Genomic DNA, 16,355 nt, shown 5'->3' on the forward strand with positions numbered 1-16,355 from the left:
TATTCATGTACTATGACTGTGGCCTTTTGGAGACAAAGAAGAACATTTAGAAAGACTGGTGTGAGCTAGACTGAAGACTGCAAACAGTTTAGACCAATCCTCAACCTGGGGTGTCTGAAGGGAAAACACTAAGAAATGTCAATAAACTCTTTGTGCAGGAAGATTTAAAGAGAAATTTTAACTGCATTTTGCATTTTAGAAGGGACTCTTTCAATTACTAAATCAGCCTAGTTTGGTTTTGTAAGTTAAAAAAAAGAAAAATAATCCAACACTTCCCCAGTAGATAAAACATTTGATAATCAAAAGCACAATTTCCTGTTGATTGCCTAAGTTATCCAGCACTGATCATTGCCAGGGGTAGTGAACTGACTTAGACTGACCACTGGTCCAAACCAGCACAGCAAGTCCTACTTTTCCACGAACACTGACAGGTATCTTGAAGCACATACGATTTTAATGCATCAACCTGTTCTAGCCATAATTTACCTTTCATCAACTGGAAATTACCATTCTCATGGCTGAGACATGGCAAGACACTACAGGATCATTGCTAGTCTGCTTCTATGCAAAGCAAAACAGACAGTCTTAGATCATCCTCTGTGATTTCTATTTTGTTTTTCAGCAAAATGAACTAGACACAGTTGTATGCTGTTACCACATTTCAGCTGAAGCACAGTAACTTAAACTGCTTCATTTCCATCCTCAAAGACACATCAAGGCTCTATTCTGTGGTCCCCTAGGCAGAAGATGCAATGTTAATGGAGATTCTGGCTGTCACTTTTAAAAGCAGTTAGTGATTTGAATGCTTTAATATTTAGCATACCCAACTTGAAGTATTTTACAAGGTCCAATTTTTAAGAAATTATGAACACTCAAAAACTGCTGGGCAGAGGTTCCCACACCACTTGGTGTTTAAATCCAGAATCCACTTTACCAGTATTTCTACCTAAAAAAATCCTTTTGCAAGACTAAAACCCTAGTACTAGTCAAAAGAAGGGGGAAAATCATTTTCTTTTGCTAGCTGTGATGAAAATGCAACAAATCCATGCATTCTTCCAGTTACACAAAATGCAGCAGCCTACCCTTGAATATGGATCTGTGAGTATTTTCTTGCAGAGTGATACACTGAAAACCTCCTCTCACAAAATACTATAATCAGCTTTCAGTGAAACCTACTTTACTGGACATAATATAAAGCTTGATTTCCAACACTGTCAGGAGAGAAAACCCACCCCATATTTCCAATCCATATATTGCTGGTACTTGTCCCTACTGCAAATGCCACCATCAGTAATTCCTGTCTTGCTGCCTGCCTCCCTTGAAAAAGGGATCATAATTAGCAGAATTCCCTGGATCTCATCTGCGAGTTAATGATGAATGAAAACAAGGTATGAATAGAGAGAACAGCCAGAACAGTAAAATACAACAGTCTCTGCTGCTGTTCCTTATTCCACTAGTGGAAAAATTCAGACTATTTTAGTCAGAGGAGTTTGGTGTCATGCAATTGTTCAGTCACAGCTCAGCAAACCTCATTATTTCAGACCTCTTTAGAAATCCGGAGTTTTGCCCGGGAGTACGCTGGGATGGATGCGCATCCGCTCGCTGTGGCACTGTGCCCCAGGAATGGCACAGCTGGTGCCCGTGCCCGGCACAGCCCCAGGGGCTGGCACAGGCACCAGGAACCCCAGCACAGTCACAATTCTGTGCTTTTTAATTCATCACCCCGCTGGGCTCTACTTCAAACCCACAGTTTAACCAATACTGGCTGGTTTCAGCCAAGCCTAGGCTGATAGACAGAACGAAACCAAGTTAATTAGAGTTAAATGTAGCCTCAAAGGAGATCTCAGCACCAGAACTCCTTATGCACATTAACTTATATAGCATGTATTTTTAATGAGTTCAGCACTTGTCTCGAGTTTAGGAAACACACACATGGGGTGGCAGCTATTCAAAGCTGTTGCGCCAGAGCATGAGCAAGTGCTGACTCTGCAAGATGACAAGGTTATGTTGCCAGTTATGGAGATTCTACCTTTATTGCACAACCCTCAGATACCTAAATTTAAATTAAACAGGTAAAGTGACAACACAAAAGCCACCTACCATTATACTCATCATAAAATACAAAAGGAAATGAAAAAGACTAGAGGGCTAAAGCTCACGTTCAATTTTGCAAATGTGGTTAAATCTTGTAACATCTCCCGCATCTCCTGAGCCTCTTTTTCATAAATAAACTTCTGAAAATATGTATCCCTGTAGACAGCTAAAGCAAACACCTCCAAAGCAGAAGGGAATTTAACAAGTGCAAATTTGGGGTTTTAAACACCACCCTCCCATCTCCACATGCATTCTCCAGCAGTCATCATGTGAAGCCAGGTAAATGGCCAGCAGTTGTGCCCTTTGGGTTCCAATATATTAAAATCATCTACATATTTGTGAGATAAAAGACTTGCAAAGACTCTTAAGTCCAAAAAATATATAGGCATATATAAATGAGGCTGAACTAAGCCAACAAATTCTGTCAGTGCCCTTTAGAGCCTGTCATTAAGTATAGCCAGCAAACACTGTTCACTGGATTACAGTGAATAGGGGTAGCTTGCTGTTCTGCATTAATTATAACTATGTTCCAGCCAATACAGAATTAACACACAATTAAATCATTTTGAATCACATAAATTTTGTGCCAACATTCTGCAGAAATATATAAGCTCTATTACAGAAAACAACCTTATGATTAGAATATGGTATTGCAACACATTTTCCAAAATGTAAATAAAGTAAAGAATAAAAAGGTCCAAAGTATTAGAAGAGGACAATGTGACCCAATGACTACATTTTTATGCTTTAACCATGACCACACAGACACAAAGTATTTTCCCAGCAATAGCCAGTTCAAATGAAAAATCTGAACTTTGTTTTTCTTTTAATCTTTTCAAGAAGTATTCACTTTAACAAATTTCTTAACTTCATGACTGTAGCAATCACATGGATAGGTATTTTTGTATACCCCTGAAAATGCAACCATGCAACAATTTTACTTTAAATGAATGACAAAAGACTGCTTCAGGACACGGTGCTGTATCAAACTCCTGAAAACTTAATCTGTACTCTGCTAATCTAGGTTACAGTTTATCTTCAGGGGTTCTCCTGTAAAATCATTCCAAGATGTTTTAGATTCAGCCTGACATGATTGAAAAGGCTTCCTTTTTTCTCCCATTCATCCACTTTGTTCCCAGGCTCTCCTGTCCCCTCCCCCCAAATAATTAAGGAAATTATTTTAAAAGAAAACCCTACAGATAAACCATGACCTAGAACAGGGAGATTCTGCCCAATTTATGTTCCAGAAAGTTGATTTAGTTTAAAAGATATTACTGCATGCCACTCAAACTGTACTTTCAGCCACATTTTTTATTGACTGAGTCCATCATCTTTTCTTTCCTAAAACTGAGTTTAAGAATGACAGAAGACTTTCTCAGGGTCAGCTGAAAGCATTCCTAACTGCACAAACCAGAAAAGAAGTGCTATAAAATTGAGCAGCCCTCAAGGACAGATGTTTTACTGAGGAGCTGCCTGACCAAGCTGCTGCCTCAGCTCCCGTGTAATGTCACTTCTCCAGCTTCAGTTCTGTCACCACGTAGTGCCCTCCCAGGGGGTGGCCATCTCCAAACTAAGACTGCTCTAGGATGCTTCCAAACATACTACAAAACAAAATGCAGATGATTAGCTAAGAAATGTGAGCTGAAGATGACAGATGCTACCATAATTCAGATACTGTCCAGGTTTGCAGCTCGCCATGTCTGCCCATCAACTGGGAAATACTTTGTCCTGCTGCCCACTGCCAGCCTGGCTTCATGTGACAGCTCCACGGGACAGCTGAGCCTGCAAGGAAGCTGGTGGGCAACAGGGAAGCTGACCTGTCTGCACCTCTGCATACTCAGCACCTCTTCATGTCCCGTCTCCTGAGCTAAGGGAGAAGGGGATGCAGAATTCCAACTCTGCTCTTCAGTGGGCACAGCAGCCCAGAGCCTTCCTGTTCACCCTGCACCCCAATGCAGCCACACCAACCCGGGCTCAGGTGTGAGGAAAACCAAGCACGCCATACAGCACACCAACACATCCCTGCCTGCCTGCCCTGCAACACAAGGCTTCTGAAAGCAGCTCTCCCATGGCACTGCCTGCACAACCTCTCAGGCAGCACGTCCCAAACCCTGGCACCACCTCCCACTGCACCTGCCACTGCCCAACCCAGCACCAGGTGCTGCCAGGATCTCCTCCACGAGGCTCTGAGCCCAACAGCCCTGGAGCACCTTTCTCCCCACCCCAGGACCACATCAGCAGGTCTTTCAAACACATACCCACACATACCTACCACACGTGCTTCTACCTCTGCTTAAGCAGCAACACCAGTTCTGATGTTAGAGAAATCTTGCTTGTTTCAAGCATCAGCATCTCAGCTAATGAATTTTTGCTACTCTTCTACACTCAACAAATACTGGGCTAAGTAACATACAGCCTAATTGACTGTTAAGGTCATTGGCCAGCTCTTTAATCTTATTTAGTACACTTTGAGACAGTTCATGAGTCATTAGGGCCTTCTTCTTGGGGACACAAGGACATGTAATACACACTGATAAAGAGCATAAATGTAATCTCTTACATGTATTTTACAGATTGTGAAATTAGAAGATGGCATTATATGTTTCTTTCCAATGTTATATTTTGAATAATTTTGATGATTTTAACATACAATAAAAATATTTGTCAGAGCTTGCTCATGCATTCCTAATTTGTAACACTTCTGAAACTGTAAGAAAATTCTTTAATAGTAAAAGTCACACTTCAAATACTATCTTGAAGAGAAAAAAGGGCTCAAGGAACACCTAACTTAAAAATTCCTTACTTAAAAGGGAAAGAAAAAAAAGAGACATTTTTCAAGCTGTTATTCATGATATTTGATTTTATGATCTGAATTGTAATTCAGAGCACACACGTGTCAGGAACTTTGCAATACTTTTGAAAGGGATCAGCATCACTAATCAGGCACTGAAATCCAATTTCTGGGAGAATATGGGAGCTCAAAGCTGCACGTTTTAGCTAGCTTGGAAAGATCTTTGAAAAATAAAGTTAAAGAATAATTATACATAAGTGTGCTTGAGAAACTTTACACCTGTCTTGACATGAATCAGATCTTTGCATGGATGATGACATTCTTGGCATTGCTTTAGGTGATTGGGATGGCATTAGCTGAGACAGGGTAAGAATTCAACAGCCACAAGCCCAGACAGGTAGGATAAAGGAGTTACTGACTCAAAAAGGCAAGGCAGCTTATCTGTGGAAGTCTAAACATGCTAATCATTTAACATAAACAGATCTGCTGATATTTTTAGAAAGGAATTTCGACTCATAAGTAACAATGTTAAAAAAAGGACACTAGTATCCCTAATCATATTTTCCACAGGTCCTCCCAGCCCCTTGCAGATTATTGCTACTGAAACTCAGACAAGACAAGAGAAAGGAAAAACCCAGACAAAGAAGTAGAAAGAGGAAGAAAGCAAAAAATCCAGAGATAGGCAGCTGTGTATGGGATTAGGACAATAATGAACTTGTTGGCAATCAGTGTTTGACTGCTGGCTATGCTACTAGACTCCTGCAACCTTTGTCTCCCTCTGCCTCAGTTCCCAGTCTGTAAAACCAAGTGATAATATTTCCTTACCTCACAGGAACGTTCTCAGAATAAATCCATAAATGCCTGGAAGACACTGAGACACCACTGTAACAGAGGCCATAAAAATACCTGGGGGAAAAATAAACAACATAAGAATAAGTGTTGTAAGGGACCAAAACAGCAGAGACATTCTCAAATTAAAGGTACAGCAAAGATTAAAATGTTGTTTAATGACATTAATTCATGGGGAAGAAGCAGTTCAGTTCAGCACATATTCCTGTACAGCACTTTTAAAACCATGACAATTTCCCCTTTTCTCCTTGCATATGTCACAGTCATGATAATCCACCACCAGATTCAAGCAGGAAAGATGTTTACAGATCATTAGCTTAGCTCTCCACAACAGGTATCACATTCAAGAACCCCAATCACAGCAACAGAGCCCACATACTGACAATGCTCTTCCTCAGCCTCCACATCCAATTCTAACTGCAGAGCTGAGCTCCTCCAGTAGTTAAGAAACTTTCAGCGTAACACTTATTCCTGAACGGCTTTTATCCATTTGTTTTCATGCCAACATTGATCCAGCAGCTTAAACAGCTTTTCCCGATCCCTGAAGTTTATTTCCCTGACAATAAAAAATGAATTACACCACCTCCCTGTCAGGGCTCATTTGCCCACCCAAATCAAGCAAGTTTTTGCAGTTTGCTCACTGGTAACTCCCCATCTTTGATATTACCTGTCTCCTATAACACCCCACATCAGCATCTTCTGCCCAACCCCATCCTTGTGTCCCACTGTCACCGTGCAGCTGCCCAAAGATGTGTTTCTCTGGTATTTTCAGCAGGTAACCCCCTCCATCCCACTCAGTGCAGAGCAGAAGCTTCTCTCCTAATGCCTTCTGAGGTTATGACCTGGCATGCCATCACCATAAAGACATGTCCCACTAGGACTGCTCTGGGTCTCGAGCTCTTTGTGAAAGACACCCTGACCTTTCACAGCACTGACTGTGCCTCCTACCTCTGTGAGCCCCCAGAACACTGCTCTGTGGTGCAAGGACATCACAGGGAACATGTGGGGTGGTCTCCCTAAAAACATGCCTCCCATCTTCAGTGTCAACCCATAGCTGATGGCTTGAGCTCAACTACACCACTAAGCATATTTAAACACGAGCCAAATGACTACAGCCCTCAAAAGGATAAGTGATTCAAAATTATGCAGATGCACAGAATACATTATTTAGTCTTTATCATTTACAAAGTACGCATTTTGTAAACAGCCTCAGTCCTCTTACGGGGAGTGTGACAGTGCCCTGAAATTTGGGTGTCTGATGGCTGCTGCATCATGCACTGACCATCACACCCCTGGTGGGAGAGGGAGAGGGTTGGCTGCAGTTCTGAGGTGGGACATGAGGCTTGAACAGCCTGCCTGCCCAGTGTCCCCTGTGCTCAGAGACACCTCCACCCACCCCCTTGTACACACACCCCTTGGAGATCCTCTCTCATCCCCTCACCAACTCAGCTGACCAGGACAACAAAAAATGCCCCCAATTTTTATAATTTCTGAGGGGAGAGGGCAGTTCCTTTCCTCCTGGCACTTTGTGTGGAACCAGCTCAGGAGGTGCTTGGACAAGCACTGGAGCTGGTAGGAGAGGAACAGCAACCTCCCCCTCTTGCTGGCAGTTTGCCCCCAGATCAGACTGGGACATATTGGAAACCTCAGCCCAGAGAACCAGAATACACTCACCTTTCCAAGGACTTGGATCCATTTAAAACTGTGCTCTAATAACCTTCACAAACAAATATATTATGCAATTTATGTTATGCAGCATTGACTTCAATGACTCTGTAGCAGTGCTTACACTACTATATTTACTTCTGGCACACACTGGCAGTCTTTGCTGTAATTATTCTGAGCGTGCTCCTGTTCTAAACCAGGAGGTGTTACCCTGCCAATATCTATGCACAAGACTGCTCAGTATGTTTTCCATAACTTTGACCACACTGTCCTTCTTTCTTCTATCCCTGCAAGCTCCTTTGTTTAGAACATGTTGTAAGTTTTCCTCCTGTCACACAGGGTCCCAATTTTATACCCCAGCACCTCTCCCTCAGTGTCAGATCACCAACTTCCACCTTCAGCTGTCCTACACTGTTGGTCTCCATCCCTCAGGAGAGAATTTTAGACAAGCATCCTGGCACTGCCTGCCAGGCTCCCTGAAATTTGAAGAAAGTCCTCTTTTAGGCATGCACACATCCACCTTGATGCCCATGGCAGGGATCAGCACACTAAATAAAGAGAAGAGAGATTATACTGGTTTGTTTTCTCCCTTCCCCCAGACTAATAGGATGACCATTTCAGTATTGGCTCTTTCCACTTTCTTCATCAGTCCTTGCTGCAGCAATGGCAGTTGCATCTGAGTGGAATCCATCCAGCAGTAAGTGGTTTGTTAATTCCCAGGATACGCTGCATACAGAGAAGGATACTTAAACTACTTAAAAAGCAACCCTTTATTAAATGCATAAAAATGCTTGAAATTTCTGTAAGCCAACACTTTAAATTAATGGCTTAATTTAAATATATCAGTCTCTGCTGCTAATTGTTATACTGCTTTTTATGTATTCTTTTTTATGTATTTTATGTATTCTTTTAAACATATTCCTTGGAAACCCCATAGAATTTGCTATAGTTCTAACACACAGTTGAAGTCATTCATGGACACACTCATGTATTTCACTAGAAACTTTTCCCAAAAGCTTAAGTAGCTTTTTACATCTGTGCAACAGGGGCAGTTTAAGTCAACTATTCTCAGCTACACCACAGTGACACTACTGCTAGAAAAGGAAATGGAAATATGTCACTGAAAACAAAACAAACAAACAAAAAAAACCAGAACAAAACCAAAAACAACAACAAAAAACCCCCCAAACAAACAAACAAAAAAAACCCCACCTCCCAAACCACCTCTTCTACATTGAAAATATTAAGATGGAGCAAAGAATTTTAAGATGAGGTTTGAAAAATATTCTCAGTCATATTAAGCACTGTTTACTAAGCAAGTGAAGGTTCCTGGAAAGCCCTGCCACAAGAGGACCTGTGCACACTGAAGCCATCACTTCTGCTCTGAATTTCTTTGCACCTGTTCGTCTGACAGATATATTCCAAACTTTACACTGATTCAGTTTTGGATGTCTTAACTGACTTTATAAAGGAGATGTTCTGCTTTTACAGGGAAAGGGTATATAAACATTAGGTATTTGCTGTTGAGGATTAAATATTAACAAAAAATTAATCAGCAGTGACGAAAGTGGTGACGGCAGCTCACTGGAGATAACATCCTCCATGCAGCACGCTGCAGTCTCCATCTGCTAATTTAGGCTGCTGGAGGCCTCGAGTGATGAAAGAGACCATACCAAAGGATTTCAGCACACACTGAAGTACACACAGCTTCCCCCCTCCCTCAAGTTAAACTCAAGCCCATCAGGAGCAGTGGGGAGGCTGCCAACAGTAAGGGCCACGTTGCAGGTCCCCTGCAGCACCCTGAGCAAGAGCCCAGCACCTCTGGCTGCACCTGGACACCTCTGCTGCTGAAAACATGACCACCACCTCCATGGGTTTTGCCAGTTTCCATATGGCCAGGAGTATTTTCTGGAACTCTCCAAGGCTGAGTTGTCAATCTGTGAGACAGTGTTTACTGCACAGACAACACCAGCAGCCATGAGCTTTCTATGCAGCATCGACAACAGCAAAGAATTCCTCATCTCTTGGTGAGCTCCCATGCAGGCTGACACTGCGAGAGGCACTGCAAGGGGCCAAGAAAAGCCACAACTTATCACAAGAAAATGGCAAATTGTGAAAAACCTGCATCACAAGGTTACCTGCCTAGGCACAGCTTCAACAGAGCTCCATAAATACCTCAGTCTAACACTGACAGAGGTTAAAAACCTATTATCATTCCCAAATGACAGTGGGAACACATGTTCAATGGAACACCCCGCCTCACCAAGCTACAAAGTAGATTTTGCTCTTTCAGTTCAACAAATACAAACCACAGGGAGCTTTTTAAATGAAAGCATTTCGAAGATTACATTAGGCAAGTTTGATCTACTGTAAAACACTCGCACACAACATTAAGAGGTGGAACAACCTTTAACACCTGCTTTCTCTTCAAACATAGCACTACCTCTGTGCATGGTTTGGCTCTTAATGGGATGAAATCTCAAGGTAATTTGTATGGTTTACTCCACCAGCAAAGAATACTTCAAATGTTCAGGATCTAGCATTCCACTAATATTGAACTGGTGAGAATATTCTTTTAAGAGTGTGTACTCCAGAGCGCTGCTCAGCCAGCTGCCGCCCTGTGGGACGGATCCACACAGCAGAGAATATTTTCACCCTGGTGTGAAATGTTGTGACACAAGAGGAGGTGCAGCAGCTGGAAAAGCATTGCATGATCCAAGCAGTGTTGAAAGTCATCATCATAAATATTCACAAGCAGACTGAATTGTTTTCTTACTAACTGCACATTGTTATTCACAAATATTAATTAGTTTTTAAATACCACCTGTTACTTGGCCCTCCCTCTGCCATGTGACATGGGCTCCATGGCTGGTTTGCAGACTGTCCACACTGCTCAGAGATTTAATGATGTTTCAACTTCCAGAGCTCTCTCAGCTACTATGAGGAGAGGAAGGGAATAATTACTTACTGATGTCTTTCTCTGCTGACCTCTCTGGCAGATGAAACGAGCAGCTTTAATGGCCTCTGAAGGGAGGCTGGTCCAGTCCTCCTCAGATGGGAAGGATGACAACTCCACTAGTAGGTCTTTGGCATGGAGAATGATTTTAAAGATCCAAACTTCAAAGATCTCAGCGAGGGGAGAGTTCAAACTCAAAACTTCTCCCCAATGGAGGGAAGAAAGCTGCTAATGCAATCACTTGTGTTTCCAGCGATCACTCACACTTCAGACAGAGCTGAGGCACCAGGAATTGCCTGTCACATCCTACAGTATAAATAAACCACAGACTGCCAGGAGGAAAGCTGTTACAAACCCTGGCAATTTTCTTTGGATTTCTTTAGATCACTTCTTCAAAGGATCTCTCTGTAGTAAGAGGGACAGGTGCAGACAGACAGCCAATATACAGGGATTCCTCTTCCTCCCCACCAGCAACAACCTCCTCCTAATTATGTACACCACTGATAACATGAGAAAGTTGGGCAGAGCACTGATGGAACTGGGCAGAGCATAGATAAAATGAAGTTAGTAGTACTCTTCAGGTTGAAGTGACACAGATGAATGATGAAGTACTGTCTTGTTTTCTGCAAACCCTGGATGGAAGATCCCTCAGACCTTTCAAACACACTCCTCCCACTCGGTGTCCAGCAGAGACATGCAGGGAGGATGAGCTTGTCTTGATGAATTCAAATTAATACAAGAAAAGAATGTAACTATTTTGAGCATTAGCTCACACTTAGCCTCACTAGAAGACATGAACCTGAAGTATTCTCCTCACAGATGCCAGCTGAAAGACTCAAGCTCCAAAATGCAGCATTTGGCATTCCCATCATCTCAGGAAGCAGTGCTGCCTTTTCAGTGCAAATGTAGCATGAAGGTTGTTATCCCACAGCTGCCAGACTCAATACCAAGCCACAGACACATGTCTCTAAGTTTCCCAGGGAGGAGAGACAATCTATTCAATACACCTTCCTGTAACATCAGATTTTTCTTACCAGCATGATTTCACTGGTACATCCCAATCTGAGTACTTAAACGTTTTTTTTAAGATCTTGTGCATCATGCTATCAGCTCTACAGAGCAACGAGAGTAGAACAGCTAATAAATTCCAGATTTTAGATGAGAAGTCAGAGCAATTTTTGCTGGAAAATATAACTTCAGGACAATTTAACCTTGTCCTTGCTAAATATGGAATGAGGAATGCAGTCAAGGCTTGATATCCTCAAACTCCTAATAGAAAAAAAATTCTGCCATTGTTTCTGCAGACAGCAATAACCCAGGACTATCAGGATTTTCTCAGAGTTTGGACAGCCTCACATTCAAGTCCCTAAGATTATAAAACTGGAAAGTGGGAGGGCAAGGAGTACACACACACACAGAGTCATTTTTCCAGTGACTGACAAACACAGTACTCAATTTCTTAAGGACTTGAATGGCTGGAGTCGAAGTTAAGCTTCGCCAGAGCTATATTTAGTTCTGCACAAACACAAATTAGGAAACACTTTCTTCCCAGTTACTAATGCAGTGTGACAGGAAACAATTATTTGCTCAGTGTCTAATGTTACCTTTGGTGAATATCTAGTTCACAGAAATTGTATATGGTATAATAACGAACCAAGCTGATATTCTGCAAATCAGTGAGAAAACTTATTTAAGAAGATGAAGCATTTGATTTGAACATGTCTGAGCTATGCAGACAGAGTTAGTGCTAAGGCATCTTCTGCTTTGATAACAAACAACAAAGTCAGTTTGTTTTCCAAACTCTACATTAATTTATTCAAGAACTCTGAAGATATCTAAAGAATAGCATGGTTCCCCTAAAATGTAAAATAGAGCTGGGCACAAGGATAGAACAATTAAAAATAAAAACCATTTTTTATTATTTCAAGTGCCAGTTTCTCTCCATGCAAAATGCAGTTCTGTGTCACAAGGGAGCTCTCAGCTCAGCAATTGCTTCAGTCTTCAATCTCTACAAAACACAAAAGACAACAAAATGCACGATTCACATGAAGGACTAGTTAGACCTCGGGAGAACCAAGGCATGATTGTATAGAGGAGTCCCACGTATTTCAGAAGGGCTCAAAAGGCATTTTGAGAAATGCCTTTAAGAAATCCTAGGCATGTGGCTGACAAGAAACCCTGCTCCTGCCTACTACAGCAAGAATGCCAAGTAACAGGCTTGGAGTTTCTAGGCATCCAACACAGCATCCTTACACACCAAGGAAGTTTGAAAGAACACAACACTACTGCACAAACATGTCCTTTCTTCTGGCCCCACCGGGCAAATACTTGCCAGACCCTTTGCTCTAGTGAGTCACATGAGTATTTCTAGAGCTGAAGGAGCTGATATTTCATGTGTGGCTTAACTATGACCCAGGATAACCAGAGATGCACTGGGCATCAGCATTCTGATGACCTTTTTAGCTGCAGAATCCTTTGAGACGGAAGGCACATGAGCCCTTGGCACCGTGCAAAAAACCATCAACAGTCCACGTTTCTGCAGCCAAAGCTGGACTACTGAAATATATGCGTGTCTTTGCCTAATCCACAGCTTTCTTCTGGGGGAAATATATATTTGGTTTTTTGGTATTGTCTTTTTAAAAATTATCAGTTATTTTTAAAGCAGGTTCTTGGAGCAGGTCAAACATGGAATAGGAGAGTGCTGGGCACAAAGCAAACAAACCTCTCAACATAAGGGAAAACATTTCTTGAGAGATTCTGAACAATCTCTCTTACTTACAAGTGCCAGGTATGACTAAGTTTGATGAATAAGTTACAAGGATTTCCAGGGAGAAATGACACAGCTACTCCCACTTGTACAAAATCTAGGAACATTGCTTATGTGCTCTATCTTTTTTGAGGATCCTGTGGCAACAGGGAAAATTCACTCCTCAGCTTGGGCAACTCAAGGTTTGACCAGGAATTTTACTTCAAAGCCCATAAGGTCTCTGCCTATGTTTTACTTGCTACATGTTAACCGTAACAAGGTAATTCCCACAATGCTTCCTATATTGATCTGCAAAACCCGTGCAGAGTCAAAGACTTCTCTTGTCTATGCTGCTGGACGGACGGGGGGGGGGGGGGGGGGGGCTAAATTTTTTCAGATATACCCAACTGACACAGCACTGTTGTATCCAAGCACAGGTGTACATCTCAGCCCCATTTCCAATACCGTAGAAGGAATGAGAATAATCACGGATCCACATCACTTGGGCAGAGGTGCACATCAATATTCAGCCCACAGATCTTGCTAGCACCAAAGGGTAGCAGCTATGTCATCTTGTTCAGAGATGTACCAGATTAAAGACTTTCCTCTATTTCAGCAGTACTGACACAGGCTGGTAGACCAATACAGGCACAAGTCTGATAAAATAAGAAGTGGCTGGAGCTCTTCACAGAGCTGATGCAAGGTAAGTGCATTTTCTCACTACTCGTGTTATTTCTGTACATGTAACACTACAGAGCAACACTCACCATGACTAAACAGCAACAGCTGCTGTCAATGTTTACCGAAGCGACCAGATTGGACTTTCAGCATCAAGCACACGTAGGCCAGGTTCACCTTCTAGTTTCCTAGAATCTTTTAAGTTATTATATGACTCCATACTGCTCCTTGACTGTTCTCTCCAAAGAGAGGACACAAAGCAAAACAAGGCTCTAGCTTGGAACAAGATGAACAATTACTACAGAAGAGACTAATTTTCACTAGAAATATTATTTCACACCTTTTCTCACTCTTCCAAAGAGTCATCCACCTGCCCTCTTTGTCACAGTGCTGAAATAATCAGGAGGAAAAGCAGGAACCTCCTTTCTGATGTAGTTTCCCATGTTGTACCTCCTCTCCCCTCCTCAGAGTACTGAGCTTTTAAACAAATGTAAAATATGAATGGAATCTTGAACTTACCAGACATTTATGGAATGAGGAAACATGGATGACTGGCATACAAACTATTATTAGCTACTAAGTAATCAAAGGGATAAAGACATTTTTCAAGGATTATGAGTAGCTAATTATTAGTAATTAGGATTAGAGTTACTCTTTTTAAGAAATTCACTATTATACATCAGCGTACTGTATCTTTTCTTGCATACAGAATCACTCGTGCTGGAAAGGATGGATCTCTTTTCACCCGAAGTATCCATTCCCCAAAGAATCACCTCAACCTGGAATCTGCCAAGGGTAAACCAGAAGGAGTATTTCATTCCACAGAAAATATCTTGGGATCTCAGTTCTTTGCACTGTATAAGCCACAGTTACACTATTGTCCCAGAAAAACTTGTGCCCATTCCTAGCTATCTTGGAAAAGAGAAAATAACAGAACATTGTTGCTGCCACTTGGTCCAGGATGGGACAGAACACAGCCCTCTCCAAGCACTGCTCAGTGGTTCCCCACCTCCTCTTTTGCAAGGTTTTAATTCCACATCAAGAAGACTCCTGCACAGAACTGACTTTAAGGGACTCTAGAGAACTTTAAAAGGTTTTAGAACAAGAGAAAAGCACACAGGTATCTTGTCAACACCAAAAGAGCAGAACAGCTCTAGCACTGGGGTGCAGAAATGAAGAGATTTGAACAACTACATTACAACAAACTCCTAAGAGTGACACCAATAGGACAGACAGAATAAAGTCGGGACTGGGACTTTTCTTTTGAGGATTAATGGCTCTCAGCTTTCTCTGCTTGCCCAGTGGTGTATTCCACAGGACAGCAAATTCCCGCTGTAATGAAAAAAAACTTTGTGTTATAAGAAACGTTATAAAATTAATGCAATGCAACGGAATGGCTTGATTTGTTTTAATCCATCACAGCTTGCTGAATCAGACTAAGCTCACATCAGCATTGCCAGAAGTGTGTCCTGCACTGCACTGAAGAGCTGATGTTTATCTGTCTCTCTACAAGGCTTTTGACACAAAGCTGTAAGACCCGAAGAATGCATTAACACTGGAGAATCAGCAACAGTGTCCAAACCAGCAAACCCCACTCTACAGACAATCAACCTCTAACACCTTTAAGTAACACACCAGGTTTTCTTCTTTCCACCTCCTCTAAAAGGGTAACAAAAATTAGACATAGCATCAGTCTGCACAAACCAAATGTATTTTCCTTCCAGAGGAGCAGCACTAACATTCCAGACAAGAGCTGGAATTTCATCATTCATTACACTGGAACATCCAACCCCTACCAAATGTGAGATGCAGCTTAAAATTGAAATACAGGTATCTAAAGTGAACACAGATTAACTCATTTACTCTATCACACATTCATTACTACAGAGCATCTATTATAGATGCATTTTAAATGTGGATGAATATACGCATGAAGTCTAGACAAGTATATTTTCAATTAATAAACAGCTTTCCCCACTCCCAAACCAAAATTATCATAAATTATAATCCCCAACGAGTGATCTCCTATAATAGAAAGTATTAAAATAAAGAGCACTTTAAAAAGTTATTTACAATACAAAGACTCTATTTTAAGCTTAGTAAAATAAACCAAAATTCTGTCTCAGAAATGCCTGTATTTCAATTTTATACATGTGAATAAAGCACCAAAACTTGAATATACTGATAGTAGTAAAACAAATGCATCAAATATCTATTTTGCCCTATAATTTCACATCTGTACGATCATGCACTAAAATGCAAACACTACAGCATGGATTCCCACAAGGCTTATAATGGCTGCATCATCACTACATGTTCAGACAGATGATTAACAACACCAATACAATAACAATGGCCACCTTTGGATAGGCAGAGTTCCTATTTCTGTAATCACAAATCCAATAAATCCTAATTTTTTTTATTCTTATGCTTATACACATGCTTATGTAAGTGACACAGAATAAAAGAAATGCTCAAATACATGAATTTCTCTTTTCACATGGTTAAGGATTTTTCCTTGCAAAGCAAAATAAATGTTTACTTTAAACATATACTTCACACCCTAACATACTCAA

General features: G+C 41.4%; 1 protein-coding gene across 17 annotated transcripts in view; it reads right to left on the minus strand.

Moving 5' to 3' along the window:
• PTPRF (protein tyrosine phosphatase receptor type F) overlaps positions 1-16,355 on the minus strand; it is a 375,185-nt gene that overhangs the window by 280,172 nt on the left and 78,658 nt on the right. For all 17 annotated transcript variants that reach the window (XM_088169800.1, XM_088169793.1, XM_088169799.1 and 14 more), the window contains exon 2: positions 5,711-5,791. The gene's annotated coding sequence lies outside the window, so the exon portion shown is untranslated. The remainder of the gene's footprint in view (positions 1-5,710; positions 5,792-16,355) is intronic.

Source organism: Sturnus vulgaris, chromosome 9 (genome assembly GCF_052056855.1).
Source record: "Sturnus vulgaris isolate bStuVul1 chromosome 9, bStuVul1.hap1, whole genome shotgun sequence".
NCBI lineage: Eukaryota > Metazoa > Chordata > Aves > Passeriformes > Sturnidae > Sturnus > Sturnus vulgaris.